General features: G+C 39.4%; 1 long non-coding RNA gene and 1 pseudogene across 1 annotated transcript; both read left to right on the top strand.

The window, feature by feature from the left end:
• Positions 1–728: 728 nt before the first annotated feature.
• LOC145550368 (uncharacterized) lies at positions 729–7853 on the top strand (annotated as a pseudogene).
• Positions 7854–8589: 736 nt separating this feature from the next.
• On the top strand, positions 8590–15656 carry LOC145550369 (uncharacterized). The gene is made up of 2 exons (XR_014086274.1): positions 8590–14573; positions 14690–15656. It is a non-coding gene; the product is annotated as an uncharacterized LOC145550369 (long non-coding RNA).
• Positions 15657–16740: the final 1084 nt, after the last annotated feature.

Here is a 16740-nt window from a genome sequence, read left to right as displayed (position 1 = left end):
TAGTTTCATTTAGCCAGATTGAATGTTTTCCACCCATACGAGGGTAAACATTAAAATATTGCTATGCTTTACAATATTCAGTTATTTTGTCCACATGATTTTTATGGGATGTAAAGTGACTTACTACGATTTTGTAAGAAATTATTAAACCTGGGGGCAAAATCCTGCCTGTGTCTGATAAGCAGTTTTTCTATAACTGCATATTGTAAAAAGCTTCAGACTTGTGTGGCATTTAGTCATGTTTTACTCCATTTTGTGCATATGTAATGCTTAAGTTGCTGTATGATTAATAGGTTTGTGTAGTTCAGGACAAAGTTGTTTACTTCAGGAACATGGATTACATTTCCACTGAGGTTATTGTACTATACTGATTGGACTTTCAGTATTTGAATAATTTTTTACAATGTAATGTGAGGCGCATTCCATATTTAATTTTAGGTTACTTAAATAGGTTTGTAATTTTGATTAACAAGTTTTAGAATTTACTTTAAAGTGCTTAGAAAGTAAAAGACTTGGTTAATTTGGTTAAACTTTATTTGTTTTCATTTATATATGAAAAACCTGTTATTTCTTTAATCTGTTTTTTTTATTATATTTTTGACCAAGTTGTAAAATGTACTGATGTTTGCACCACTTGTGAAAAGTATGTTGGCCCTGTACAGAAGCTTTAGAACAGTTTGAACTATATCCTTGTATATAAGAAAAAAAAGTTAGCAGATTTAAAAAAAAAAAAAATAAATAAAATTATGGACCTTTTTTTATTGAAATTTATTTTGCTTCTCATTACAGCTTTTCACTTGTGCGAGACTGCGATTTGGAAGTTTTCCACTGCTGCCTGCTACAAATCTCACCTCTGCATCGCTACACCACTCATTTATACTTATATTTCTTAGTCCTACAGACACATACATTATCTACATATTCAGAGAAGCTTTTTGCACATTGTAACATTCAGTTACACACATTAACATACACATATTCCTAGAACTGGTGTTTAAATAACCAGCTTTCCCCCCCAGGTGTCTTTTTTTTAAATCTGGTCTTACAGGATGCCACGTCGAGGTCGTCGGTCTGAGGCTGCTAAGGTGAGATGGAGGAAGCTGGAGAGTGTGCCGGACGTCGCCAAGGTATATAAATTACACATCGCAGTAATTGTTTTTGTCTAACAGTAGTTTTTACTGTAGTTTTGACTTTAAGCATGATCATAATTGTTTCTGTGTTGACAGCCGGGGACATCAGCGCTCACGCCTCGGGCTTGGACCACCACCGAGTCTCCGCCGAAGAAGGTATAGCTACCATTTTACTTTTATTAACTTATTGTTAGATGATAAGTCATTTGCTTTACTCATTCTATTTATGTCTTTAGACGTCGCGACTGCTGGAGGGTGGCCTGCCCGACCAGGTAAGTTCATGACAAGTCCAGGATCATTTATTTACAATAACCTAATCCAGTTATGTTTGTGGTTGATCTAAACATTTTTAAAAAATGTTTTGTAGATGTCGCCTGCTGTGGTGCGCCAGGAGGAGCCCCGTGCGCCATCGACCTCTCCTGGGTCACGTATGTGGATAAAATTTGTTGTTTTGTTTTTTAATTTTCTTTCATAGGTATGAAAGTCTAATCTTAATAATTGCATGTCTCTAAACAGGCCGTGGGACGGGGCGTCGTCATCGGGTGGAGACGTGGCCAGGGCGACTTCTCCTTAGGGTTGCTTGCATCCCCTGGAGCCTCTGCGGAAGAGTTGCGGCTTGAGGTCCAGAATACACTTCTGCCTCGGTCCCCCGAGGTGATCTGTCTTCTGGCCCCAAGCAACAACTTGACCGCCAGCAGGACCTTCGTGGAGGCCGGACGGGACTTTGCCAGGTTGTTGCGTACTGTCTGCGAACTCTCTGCTAATGTAAGTATAAGTATACTGCATGTATTCATGATCAAATGCATTTGAAAACTTGTCGTATGTTAATTTGGTTCTTTTATTTTGATTGAAATTGACAGGTGGTTGTTGTGGACTTTCCTCCGCGACTTGTCGTGGACCAAAGTGCACAACATCTGCTGCGGCAGGAGTATCGCCGTGTGGCTGCTCAGAGAAGTAAGTGATGGACTCAATTTGTGTTTATACTAAAACTTCAGCAAATTAACATTTTATGGTGTTCAGGGTTCAGATGTATGAAAAATGTACTTATTTTTCCTTTCGTATCTACCTCAAATTACTACATTGTTAGTGTGACGGACATTAAGAATTAAATTTTTTTATTTTCCTGTCCAGATGTTCGGTACCTGCCTGTTACTGAGCATTTCCCGTTGAGCAGCCTGCACTTGTGGAGCAGGGATGGCGTAAGTTAAATAGATTTTTTTGTAATTTTAAAAGTATTATTTAGGTATACTGTATTTTATAAAATGTCTTTAACTGTTATAGGTTCACCTGAGCGACCATCCTGGGATGGAGGTCCTTGCTCAGTTGCTTCAGGCGGCGGTCTGCTCGCAACTTGAGTTAAGTGCACCGAAATCTCCAGCTCCCGTGACGTTGGCTCCTCCCCCTCCTGGGACGGCTTCCCCCCCGGCGGTGAGACGTCCCCTGCCCCGGCTGGTTGTGGTTGGCGAGGTGGCCGCTCCCCGTCGTTCGGACCCCTTCGACTGGACTGTGGTTGGTGGCCGGAAGGTACTTGATACATACTTAGTTGATTTAAGAAATGTTTTTGCACGTTTAACTCTTTAAAAGTCCATGAATGTGTATATTTGTCTTTTTAACATGTCTGTTTTGTGATGGGGTAGTAGTAAGAGTCCGCCTCCCTGAGTGTTCATTTCAACTTTTGTTTAAAGTGCTGATTATAAACTACATAACTGTTTTTGTGTTGAGAAGAAAAACTGCAATTATGCTAAAATAATTAAGCCATTTTTTTCCCAGATCAGGTAAATCTTAAAAACTGGCATTTTGAAAATGTGAAAGGGAATTAGTTTACAAACATAAAATATAAAGTGCTACATGAGATCCCTCTGTTATGTGAAATTTCACATCTTCAAACAATAATTATGCATATTTTAAGAAACTGGGGAAAGTTGTCCAAGTAACAACGAAAAGAGTGACTGACAAGTTGGACCGGAGTAACAGCAAAAATGGCGAGATTGTGATATTGATTGGTGTGACAGAAGTCTATCAAACACATTTAGTAATATGTAGTTTAGTGGTTTATGGAATAAAACGTAGTTTATTGATGCCCAAGAGGAAATCGCTTATTTGCTAAAAAGGTTGTTTGTCCAGGGTGCTAATATTAGCAAATAGAAATGAAACCATAAGCAATATAAAATTTATAGAAATGTATACATACCTCTTAAGAAGTTTTAAAAAATTTGACTAAATATAAAATGAATAAATGAAATAACTAGAGTGCACATGAATATGTATTAATCTATAAATGAGTCAAGAAAAAACTTGGAGTAAAGACACTCATAGTTGGTCATTGTACATAAAGAATTATGTGACTAATAAATGTGCAGCATACTGCAAGACAAAAAGTGAAACTTGCAAAAAGAGTCTTAGGCACAGTGAAGATTGTGAAGATGATGATAACGATTATGGCATTTGTATTAGAAATCTAGAAAATCAGAGACATAAAGGGTAAGATGAGGTCAAGACAAGTTTAGAGGCAGCTACTCAGAGATCCAAGCTGAGGAATGGCGGCGCTGCACAGCTGTAAGGAGTTGATCGCCAGGGGATGAAGAAGAGCCACTCCCCAAGCAGCTAGCAAGCAGCATCCAGTTGTGGTGAGCTCCAGGAGTTAAGGTAGTAAACCTTTGTGTGCTCACAATAAAAAAAAAAAAAATCCATCTTGAAATTTATGTAACTTGTGTATGTGAAAGAAGTGTTTCCAAATTAAAAAATAATTTGTAACATTACAGCCTTAAAGTTGTGTAGCAGAAAATACCACATAAAGCAATAATATGATTTCTGTGGAGAAAGTTCCAAGGTCAAATTAAGTTTATTAAAATTACTGTAAATGTATACACTGGACCCAGAGGGTTTGCTGACACTGAAAATGATTTTTCAATGTTTACAGACATCGCGCGGAGTCCAGGCTGCCGATGGCTGTCCACACACCACTGGGAGGATGGTTGACCATCAGGTATGATTTTCTTCACCTCAAAGCAAAACTTGTTGTGTCCTCAATGTACAAATGAATCTATTTTAAGCTATTTCTTTTATTTTATAGGGAGACCTGTTGGACTCTTCCATCCCCCCGAATCCTGTGTGGTTCAGCCCAGCGTTGCTGGAGGAGATGGACCGGATCGTTCCTGCGTCTGGCCGTGACGCTCCGCTACCTACATGTTCTCCGAAGGGGAAGAAGGTATTTTATTATATTTATTTCTTTAAAATAATCATTTGATTTTGATGTGCCACAATTGGTTTTATAAAGGATATATATTTTTTTTTATTAGAAGGCGAGTCCGAGGCGTCGTCCAGTTTCTGATCCCTCCAAGCTGAATCCGGTGGAGCAGCAGGTATGACACTGTTTCAGAAAATATGTTATGGACTTTAAGATAATGAAATGTATAAGTGTACTTTGCACCAAGTTGATAGCTTCTGTTGATTTATAGATGGAGGGAGCGCCGAGAGAGACCACCAGCCCAGCTCGTCGCGAGGCACGGAGACCGGTCCCCCCGATGGACGTCGAGGCCCCTGCCGAGTCCTCTTCCGTGCCTCTGGAGGACCAGGTCCGGGATGGGAGCTGCCAGGTAATTCCTTCCTACCATCTTAGTCACAACAAATGGGCGAGAGAGTGCAACCTGTTGTGTGCAAAGTTGGCATATATGGTTCTGTGTATGATGAAGGTGCCAAAGATCCTGTAACTCGGAGCACAAATGGCTGTGCAAAGTGAGTTTATTAAAATGTGTACTTTGTGAGTGTGCTGCTTCATTATTTGTGCCTTTTTATTTTTATTAAATTGAATATAATTTCAAAACTTTTTTTTGTTTGTTTGTTTGGGGGTTTTTTTCAGAATACTAAAAAGTGAACTAATATTGTTACAGATTAATTTCTGGAGTACAGAAAAGTGAATTTGAGATGCACAAATATGAAAATATGGATTTATTTTTAAATCCGATCCAATACTGCTGTAATGGCAGTATGTACTATTATGTACTTTATCAAAATTTTCTTTCAATTAATCTATTTATCATTAGAATGATTGATTATATATTTAAAAAATACTTTACAACAGGCGTAATTGGTGGTATGTAGTCATCAGGTGAACATTTTTCTTATTCTTTTTTTTCTTATGTTACAGACTTCTGCGATGGAACCTGGGATCAGCGGTCCACCTGTCCTGTTCGTGAGTGCTACACATTCCCAGGCCGACAGGAGGTATGCTGCATTTTCCCGTAATCACCAGTGCACATGCATGGCACTCACATTTTTAGCTTACCACAACGAGGGGTTGCAGTTTGACACAGTGTTGCTTGACAGAGTCATTGAAAAAGGAGACCAACTTTATGTCGGTGTTAAACAGCAACTCATAAGTGATGGAACATTTCATGACAATCACTTGACGTTTGAGGAGATGCCTGACCATGTACTGACAGACAGGAACATCTATGCAGTTCACAAAACTGGTTTGAGAGTAGGCCATGTTTTTGCTCGTAGCGAGAGCCCTCAAGGATCTCGAGAATTGGGCTTGCCTCTTGCCCTGCAACTTGAATGTCTGTCAGAAAATGTCACCCATGCTTTTCTGTTGGTGACTCCAGAGTGCATTGCAGTTTTCAGGGACAGAAGCGGTCGGTTTGGAGTTTTTGATTCCCACTCAAGAAATTCAGAAGGCCTGCCCCACTCGAGTGGAACTGCAGTAATGATGACTTTCTGCAACCTGTCTGGCATGGTCAACCATCTACTGAGGCTCTTTCGAAACCGCGGCCCCAATGCCACTTACGAGTTTGTGCCAGTAGGTTTTGTCAGGGACAATGAAAACCCTTCTCAGAATTTGGCCTTTCAGAACGTTTCACATGAAGCCACAAAAATAAGTTCAACTACTTTCAAACCAGAGAGCACTTCTGATGAAGAGGAAATGGCTCCTTGGCTTAAGGAAATTGCAAATGTATTAGAGGAAACAGTTCCAACCGTTACAAATATGTCAAAAGTGCCAAGAGCCAAAAGAAGAAAGATTAGGAACAGGGTTAAAGCGCAGCAGGGACAGCATGTAGAAACAAAAATAAAACAAAGTTCATATGGAAAAGACAGATATTTAAAATCTTCAACATTTAGGACCAAAAAACTGCAGGCCTTAAAAAGAACTTACATTCTTAAACAGGCACAGAGGAAGGATCAGCTCAATCAAAAATACAGATTAGATGCAACTTTCCGCATGACTCGAAAAAATTATATACATTTAAGATACAACAATGTCCCCAGCTACAGAGTCAAGCATAAAGAACAGATGCGTGACTATGCATGGCAACGATTCAAAAATGATCCCGTCTTCAGAAGCCAAAAAAAAAATTATACGAGTGAGCGAATGAGACAGCGATTCAGAAATGATGCTGATTTCAGAAACCGACAAAAAAAAGTTATGAGTGAGTGTATAAAGCGACGATTCAGAGATGAGCCCGTCTTCAGAAGCCGACACAAAAAAATTATGAGTTTGTATATGAAGGAGAAGTATCACAGAGAGCCCAATTATCGGTTCAGACATAATAAAAAGTGTGCTGCCAACAGGAGAATCAGGCTATCAAGCGAAGCAATTTCTAAAAAACTCAAATTGCAGCATGCTTTGCGAATCAGAAGAAAATATAAAATAAATGCAGTTTTCAATCTTGAAACTCCACGCCCTCTGATGAGTGAAGAAATGAAAGCTGCAATACAAAACTTTTATAAGAACATTCAAAATGGACCCACATATGTTTGCACCGTGTGCCACAAAGCTCTTTTCCCAAATCAAGTGAAGCACTGTCAAAGAGATAAATATACCAAGAATATGCATGTAGTAGCTGATTGTCTAACAGGTACGTATGTTCACGTGTGTGAATCTGCTTGCTCAACTCCATGTTCTGTACCCAAAGAGAGGACGGGGGAGTGGATCTGCTACACGTGTGACAGCCACCTAAGCAGGGGAAAGATGCCATCGATTGCTGCTGCCAATAACCTTCTTTTAGCTCCTGTTCCCCCAGAGCTTGTGGAATTGAATGTACTTGAAAGGCAATAAATTGCAAAAATTCTACCCTTTGCAAAAATTGTTTCCTTGCCCAAGGGACAGCAAAGGGCAATACATGGAGCAGTTGTCTGTGTTCCTTCTGACATGGAAACTGTTGTAAACAGTCTTCCGAGGCCCCGTGCGGAAGCACAGCTTTTACAGGTGAAGCTGAAGAGGAAAACTAAGTACAAAGGTTATCAATACTTTTACACAGTCAACATGAAAAATGTATTAGCTGGACTGAGCAAGCTTAAAGAGAGTCATCCCGATTACAAAGACGTAAGTATAAATGAAAGTGCCACATTTGAGGGTTTGCAGGAGGACCAGCCAGTTGAGGACTTGGACACAAAAGCAGAGGAGACTGAGATGGATGCAGCAGCAGCAGACCAGCAACCTGACCACATAGGGGCAGAGCATCAGGCACTTCGACCTGGTCTGATCTTGGACACTTGCATGCAGCCTCCTGACATAGCACAGGAAGTGCTGTCTTATGGAGAGGGAATTTTTAGCATTGCGCCGGCCCAGGGGAACAAGCCCATCTCCTTCTTCAGTGTTCCAAGACTTGAAGCCAAAGCGTATCCGGTACATTTCCCCACTGGAATAAACACGTTAGATGAATCCCGCCGTGTTAAACTTTCACCGAGTATGTATTTCAACGTACGTCTCTTCTCAATAGATAGTCGGTTTGCGAAAGACCAGAGTTACCTTTTCTTTGCTCAGTTTGTTACAGAAACTAATATTGCCAATAATAGTATGTCCATTCAGACAAGGAAAGGGAAACCAAGCACCAAAGATGGAAAAAACATTTCTAGCAAAATGCTACAGGACAAAGACGAGTTGGAAAAACTAATCCAGAACAAAGAGGCCACTCGCTTCATGCAGCCGTTACGAGGAACTCCTGCTTATTGGGAGAAAGGATTACGTGATTTGCACGCCATGGTGAGGCAACTTGGAAAGCCCACTTTCTTTTGCACGTTCTCTGCTGCTGAAATGAGATGGCCAGAGGTCATTGAGGCCATCAAAGGTCAACATGGAGAGCAGGTAAGTTTTTCTGAACTTGACTGGAATGCAAAGTGTGACATTCTTAGGAGCAACCCTGTCACAGTCATGCGCATGTTTGAAAAGAGAGTGGACGCACTGTTTAGAGACCTCATTCTTTCCCCTGCACATCCCATTGGAGAAGTTGAGGATTACTTTTATCGCGTGGAATTTCAGGCAAGGGGTTCACCCCATATACATGCTGTGATATGGATTAAGGACACACCTGAAATGGAAGACCCCTCATGTTGCGATGAAGTGATAAAGTTCATAGATCGTTACATATCTTGTCAGTTGCCTGATGAGACGAAAGATCCCGAGCTCCACAAAATTGTATCAGAGGTTCAAATGCACAGCAAAAGCACTCAAATCATGCAAAAAAGGTAATGTTGAATGCCGATTTGGATTCCCCAAATTACCAATGGAACGCACCAGAATCACGGTGCCTGTATTCGACTTTGATCTGGAAAATGACGACGAAAAACCAAAGCTAGAAAAGCAAAAGGGTAGGAGAAAGTCCAAAAAATCCAGATCAAAATTCATCTCAAACCTACAAAGAGAGGCTAAAAAGAAACTGAAACCAATAAGGGACTTACTGAAGGATGAGAAATCATCTTTCAGGGATTTAGAAGAGTTACTCCATGCTTGTAACATGACCAAAGTGGAGTACAATGGCCATGTTGATGCTCTGACTTCTGGAATGGTGGTAATGATGAAACGTGATCCCAAAGACAGCTGGGTTAATGGGTACAATCCTGATCTTCTGCGGGCATGGAATGCCAACATGGACATTCAGTATGTGCTTGACGAGTATAGCTGCATTGAGTACATGATGTCGTACATAGCAAAGCCAGAGCACGAAATGGCACAGTTCCTCAAGTCTGTTGTTGATGATTTAAAGACGGCCAATGTGAACCAACGCGATGAGATGAAAAAAATAATGCAGGCTTATTCAAAACAGAGAGAGGTCAGTGCTCAAGAATCTGTTGCGCGCACTTGTAGCCTACCTCTAAAAAAATCCTCACGCAGTGTTATTTTTCTTCAAACAGATGAAGACGGTATGAAAATGAGCCTTCCGATGAGTAAACTTGTGAACATGTCCCCAGATGAGGAGAATGTTTGGATGACAGGATTGCCAGAAAAGTATCTCAACAGACCACAAACGCTTGAATTTGAACACATGTGCCTGGCAGAATTTGCATCAGAATACAGGGTTTTATATGGTAATCAAATTGAAGGGCCAAATGCAATTCCCCTCCTTAATGATGCAGGATACATCCAGAAAAGAACTATGGGCAAACCTGCAGTCATTAGATTTACTCGTTTCTCTGAGAAAAAAACCCCCGAAAAGTTTTACCGACGACTTCTGAAGTTGTATTTTCCACACAGAAGAGATGAGGACCTTAGAAACGAGGAACACACAACCTACGAAGCCTTTTACAACAATGGTTCCCGAGGTAGGTATCAGGTAAAACAGTATGTGGATTTCAACCGCAAAAGGTATGAAGGGCAAGGTAAGAAAATTGACAAGATTATGGAAGATCTGAAAAAGCAAGGCCCGGTTCATAACGCTTGGAACACTTTTGCACCCGAGGTTGAGTTGGACCGTTTGGAATGCGCTGCTGAAAGACCACCAATGGAAGAAGAAGAAGAACAAGACCCTATTCCAGATTACGAAATTGATGTCAACAGTGCAGACATGCCAAAAATTGAAGCTCCTAAATTGAGCCCTGATTTCATCAGACAAATGTACAGGAGTTTAAATGAGACTCAAGCGTCTGTGTTTTACGCTATTCGCGATTGGTGCCTGAAGCGCGTCTGGGGTGATGAACCAGAACCATTCTTTTATTTCTTGACGGGAGGAGCTGGCTGTGGTAAATCTCATGTCATCAAATGTGTTTACCAGGAGGCAACCAAGCTCTTGCGCCAGCTTCCTAGACTTCTTGACATTGGTGACATGTCCAAGCCCACTGTGCTCCTCACAGCTTTTACTGGTACTGCAGCGTACAACATATCAGGGAAGACTTTACATTCCATCTTGAAACTGCCCAAGAGTTTAAAACCACCGTACAAGGGACTTGGAAATTCATTGGATGAAGTGCGGGCAGTTCTTTCCAATGTGGAAATCTTAATCATTGACGAAATCTCCATGGTCTCCAAAGACCTACTTGCATATGTTCACTGGAGATTTCAACAAATCAGGGGAAACACAAGGTTTATGGGGGGGGTCTCGGTTCTGGCCGTGGGAGACTTCTTCCAGTTGCCCCCCCTTGGACGAGCCAAACCTCTTTGTGTCGTCGAGGATGGCATGCTTGATATCTGGAATGAGAATTTCCAGATGATCGGCCTAACAGAAATCATGCGGCAGAAAGACGACAGGGCATTTGCAGAGCTCCTGAACCGGATTAGAGTTAAAGGTAAAGGGGATTTGCTCAGTGAGGATGACAGGGCTCTTTTGATCCAAGCTGTTACTGACCCCAAAGAGTGTCCAATGGATGTCCTACACATTTTTGCTACAAACAAACAGGTGGACACCCATAACGCAGCAGTTGTGGCCTCTTTAGGTGCAGCAACAGTTGACATTCCGGCAGAGGACTACAAAAGGGTTACAAAGACGGGAAACATGATTAACTTGGGCTGTTGCATAGCGGGTAACAAACGAGACTTGTCTAACAGCATACAGGCTGGTTTGGGTTTTAGGGTAATGATTATAAGAAATTTGGATGTAGAGGATGGTCTTGTAAATGGAACATTTGGCACCATTGCTGATATTGTTACCAGTACCAAAGATGGAGCGACTAGTGTAAAGTTAATTGGACTCAAACTGGATAATCCCACAGCTGGACACACAAAAAAGATTCGAGGTAAACCAGACGGCATTGTTTACATTGAAAGATTTGAGGAACAGACTAGCGTAAGGGGAGTGGTACGACGGCAATTTCCAATGAAGTTGGCCTTTGGATGTACAGCACACAAAGTGCAAGGGATGACCATGAAGTCTGCGGTAATTTCCTTGAAGCGGATTTTTGAACCCGGAATGGCATATGTGGCCCTCAGTCGCACAACTTCTCTTGAAGGACTTAAAATCATTGATTTCGATGAAGGTAAGATCTACGCTGATGAAAACATCAGAGCAGCTATGGAATCAATGAGACCAGCATCGTTCTTGCACACCAGACCCCTCTTGAATTTTCAGTCGGGTCATCAGGGTCCAACTTTAACAATTGTCCACCACAATGTCGAAGGTCTTGTCTGTCACTCTGAGGACATGAAACAACATCATGAACTCATGTTGGCAGATATCTTATGCCTAACGGAGACTCATTTATTTGGATCTTCTGTTCCAGCTTCTTGCCAACTGGAGGGCTATTGTTTCTTTTCACGGAACAGACATGTCTCCTACTCAAACAGAGTCGACATTGCTACCAAAGAGGGTGGGGAGTAGCGACTTACTGCCGGAGTCTTCTCCAACCGCAGGAACGGAGATTCTTTAACGAGGTTACAGATCTTGAGTTCAACGTTGTCAAAGTGGACTCCCCAATCACAGCCCTTATCGCGACCGTTTACAGGCCACCAAGTTTTGATCTTGGAACATTCTTAAGAAATCTTCAAAACCTCTTGGATGGCCTGAATTCAATGAATATTAAGCCCACTGTTATATTAGGAGACTTTAATGAGGATCTTATTCCTCCTGGTAAAAAATCCATCAATGAGTTGTTCAGAGCAAAAGGCTTTATTCAACTTATCTCTGATCCAACTACAGAAAAACGCACTCTCCTTGATCACATTTACATCTCCCATCCAGAATACTGTGTCCAGTCGGGTGTCTTGCAGACTTACTACAGTTACCACAATCCTATATATTGTGTGTTGACTTTAGTATAAGCTGCTTCTACAGTGGTTTGCAAAACTAGTCATGTCCCTTGAAGTTTTTCATATTTTATCACATTACAACCACAAATGTAAAAATACAGTGGGGGAAACAAGTATTTAACCCTGGTGCGATCGTAACATTCCGTTTACTCCCCTTGTCCTACAGGTCAAAAAGCGGGTCAAAAAATGGGTAATAAAAAAGCCCCAAAATAAAGCAACTTACTTGAATTTGATATCCAAAATCTATTTTGCATGATAAAACAATCTGTTATCAATTAAATTAAGTTTAATTCATTTTTATAGTGTGTTTTTTTGTTACACAACATAAAAAGACAACCAACAGTATTAAACTTTTCTTTGTACGACCAACCAGCTGCCATAAGGTTTCTTTTATACTGTAAAGGTTTATTATTAGAATTATATAAATGTGAAGTAATTACTTCTGAATTAACTATATTGAAAGGTAAAAAGTCAACAATCTAACTTTTCTGTCAATAGTTCATTCTTTTATATAGTTTAGGACATCAATTTTGAAAATACTTCTCTCATAAAACGTCCTTCAACATTATAAATTATAAAAGAGTGAACTGTTGACAAAAAAAAGATCCAAATTGTTGACTTTTCCCCTTTCATTATAATTAATCCAGAAGTAATAACTTCAGATTTATATAATTTCGATAATAATAAATCTTTACTCTGTAAAAGAAAACTTATGACATATGGTTTGTGGTAAAAAGAAAAAAAGCTGTAATACTGTCCAAAGACAATTTTACATGATGAAAAAAATAATTAAACTTAATTGAATTAATAAATAACAGATTGTGTCATCATGCAAAATAAATTTTGGATTTAAAATTGTATCAATTTGTTTTATTTATGGGCTTTTGTTAGGGTGGGTCATTTTTGACCCGTAGGACAAGAGGAGTAAACGAGGAGTTACTATCGCACCAGGGTTAATATATTTTTTTCTACAGCTAAACATGCCAATGGGTCGCTTTTGATCCACAAGACAACACTGATGATTTTTCCCTGGTAGTCTTTTCTGGGGTCCTGGAAAGGAGGGTCTGTAAAGTCCTGGAGAATGCATGGGAGTTTGTCCAAACAATCTACATGTGTTTTGTGGAGAGTTTGCTGAGAGTTGGGACTCCACCAAGTAAACGAGCCTAACTCTGCTGGCATTGCACACCAGACTCTGTTACCTGTCACACAGGAACCTAACAGCCTCTAACAAAGGGCCCGGTGCTCCATACTCCCAGAAGAACCCCCGCAAAGTGTTCTATGACCAGGGCGAAAACCACACTGCTCTTCTTGAATCCTACTTTTGACTATCCGACGGAGCCTCCTCTCCAGGACCCCCAAATAGACCTTGCCAGGGAGGCTTATTCGGATCCCACCATCCGGTTCCCCTTTTTGAAAAAAGGCACGGTAGGGTGTTCTCCAGTGACCTGTGTCTGAGTGAGGGAGCACTGAATCAAACGGTCTCACTCATCATAAGAGGGATTCAGTTTGGTCTTTCATATTACATTCCGATGAAATATATTTGTGGTTGTAATGTCTCAGTATGGAACAATTCAAGGGGTATAATTACTTTGTAAGCACTGTACATCTTAACCCTGAATTCATAACATGGGATTCTTTTTGGAGAAAATGTTAAGATCTCACTTCATTTTTAATGTCACTTTATCTGACTGTTTCCTTCGTACATGTGACAATCAGAAGGCATTGTGGATTTTCTTAAATCGTTGTTTGATATGTTTGATATGTTTGGTTTGATATGTTTATTCATTGTGCACATTTGTGAATTATGGTGTATGCTTGTGGATTTTGCTGTAGGCTTACAAATATTCTTGTACACTTTGTGAATCTTTTTAGTACTTATTTAGTTCCATAGAAAGGAGGCTTCATAAATAGGGTTTGTATGTGCACATGAAAGTTTGTTTGAGCTTTGAGAATACGAAAGTGGCTGATCTTGAAACACTTATCGGTTCTCTGTCAGAGGAGTTGTTGGAAATATTGCGCCAGGGAGAAGTAGATAAAACAATCAGCTACTACATTTATATTCTGTTCTGTTTTGAAATAAAAATAGTTTTAAATAGGTCTTCAATGTGGCCCAGACTTTTTCTTATTTTTCTAATCCAGTTAGAGTACCTGTTGCCCTTCTTTCATACTTTTTTGCGAAACTCCTTTTTTATTCGTCACTATTTGCGTCATTTAATTAAAGCTCTCCTTTTTTCATCGCTCCCCAATCACACTGCATTTTTACTGCTGCAGCCTCCTAGTGGTTACCTTCACTTCTCTAGCAGAACAAAAGTTAAACTCACATTTGTCCTGTTAGACTCCCTCCACATGGTGAGAATTTGTCTGGTTTTGGAGTTAACCCTTTTTCTCCCAGTTTTAGTCTGTTTTAGCAGGTTGTTTTGCAGGTAGTTTCAAGCAAAATGATCCTTTGGAGGCTGCCCAAGAAGAGAGAGAGGAAACGAGACCTGGAGGTTAGGCCCATGAAATGTAGCAAATGTATCTAAATTGTAGCAACCTCAAAAGTAGTTACTTTTTTCGTTGTTGTTGATGATAGCTGTCTATTGATGGAATGACTGTGTATTTTTAGTCCAAGACACTCTCACCTACCTCATGGGCTTGGACACTCATCCAATCTGAGGAGAAGATGGAGTTCTTGTTTCTTTAGATGTCCCAGGTGGTGCAATCTGACCAGATAAGTACATGACTAATTAAGGCTAATATATTTGCAGATTTTGTTTATTTTAACTTGAGATTGATGATGTTGTATATGTAGTTTTGATAGGAGGAATCCAGTGTGTCTGCTCTTTTTTTCTTGGGTGATGTTTGTTATCTATGTTAATCAATCTCAAACCTTTGTTTAAACAAAGTTTCATTTTTACTTTATTCATTCATAAATCAAATAGATGTTTAAAAATGTCATGTATATTAATTTGTCTTTTTTTGTTTTGTCTTTTTTTTTTTTGTTTTTTACTACAGAGTCCGTGATGTGTCACTCCAGATTGGATGCCGAAGAACTACTTGGCCAAATAAAAGAGCTTTGGAGAAGAAGCAGTTTTTTATATTGTTTCAAATAGTTTTTCATGTATGTATATATTTAAAATAGTTTCATTTATACTGGAGAAACAGCAATATGTAAAATTAGATTGGATGTCTGAAAATAGAAATTAATCAAATCAAGTAGCTTAAAAAGAGATGTAAAACTTTTTTTATAGTTTCAAATACTTTTCATATATGTATATGTTTAATAGTTTCATATTTATAACAAGTGGATCATTATGGCAGAAGCCATAATGTTTCGCTTGTGAAAGTAAAACTGTTGGGTCTCATCTTGACACTCAGAAAACAACCCTGAGTGCCACACGGCCAGACAGGACACATGTAAAACAAAAAAAGATAGCAAAATATTTTTATTGCAGAGGCATCCAATCCAATTTTCAATTAAATTTGTTGTATTCTTTAAATGTTGTAATTTTTGTTCACTGTAATCTTCACCTGTAAAAAGTTTGTAGAAATCTTTAACAAAAGTTCAATATATATATATTTTTAAACTGTGACCTGTTTGTGTGGTTTTTTTTTTAATTAAAATTTTTATTTGTCACAGTCATGAAGTCCATTAACATACCTTTATAAGTGACCATATTCACTGATAAATACATTTACAAATATTTTATTGATTTCAAAGAGGAATTAAGAGATAATTTTGTCTCCACCTGTGTCTAACTTGAATGACAGATGCAGTGTCTGCATCCATGGTAAAACACTCAAATTATTACAGAGCAGGGCTGAGCTGGCATTTAGAACTACTTGCTGAATGGAGTAAGTCAATGATGGACAACATGTGAGTGATGTGCATTCTTCAGGCTAATATTAGCATTTAATTTTAGCTTATGCATCAATTTTAACATAATGAATGGTACAAGTACAGATTATTCTACATGCTTCTGCCTCTCCACAGGTTATTGACTACGTTGCAGCTTTCTTTAGCATTAATGCTAATTTTTAGCATAAAAACACTGGCTCAAAGCCGACGGGCACACTTTGGCATGCCCCTTTAAAATTTCTGCAGGAATTTTCTAGTTAGGGGCATGCCATAGCAATGCATAAGGAGAGCAGTACTGACTTGCGAAGCAAGTCAGTACTGCCTCCATGCATTGCATGGCAGGCACCTATTGTTCTACACCCAATAGAATGTCTCTTTATCAGTGAGAATGCATTCTGCATTCTCACTTATAGTGTTTCTGTTTTTCTTTATTATTATTATTATTATTCTGTCTTCCGTACGTTTTTTGTCGCTTAACTACTTTCACTATCTTTCACTAATTGTACTAAATTATATATCAAAACGTTCAGCTCCTTCAGGAGAATGGTGCTATGACTTTTGGTAACCTTCACTATTGCACTTTTTGAAATAATTGCACTTTTGTGCAAATATTTTGCCCATTGAAATGAATGGGGAAATTCGGCGAACTGCCGTTTTTGAACTTTTTCTGCTGTTTGACAAACAAAATTATGCTGTTCATACATATTTCACTGTAGAGAAATATTTTATGCATTAAAATATAGCCACTAGTGTCTACTTTATGGAATTATTACTATAATTACTACAGGATTTACTGTTTTCTGTTAAACTCCTCTGGA

Source organism: Poecilia reticulata, unplaced genomic scaffold (genome assembly GCF_904066995.2).
Source record: "Poecilia reticulata unplaced genomic scaffold, P_reticulata-male-v2 Scaffold_37, whole genome shotgun sequence".
NCBI lineage: Eukaryota > Metazoa > Chordata > Actinopteri > Cyprinodontiformes > Poeciliidae > Poecilia > Poecilia reticulata.
This window is presented reverse-complemented; position numbering and strand designations above follow the sequence as displayed.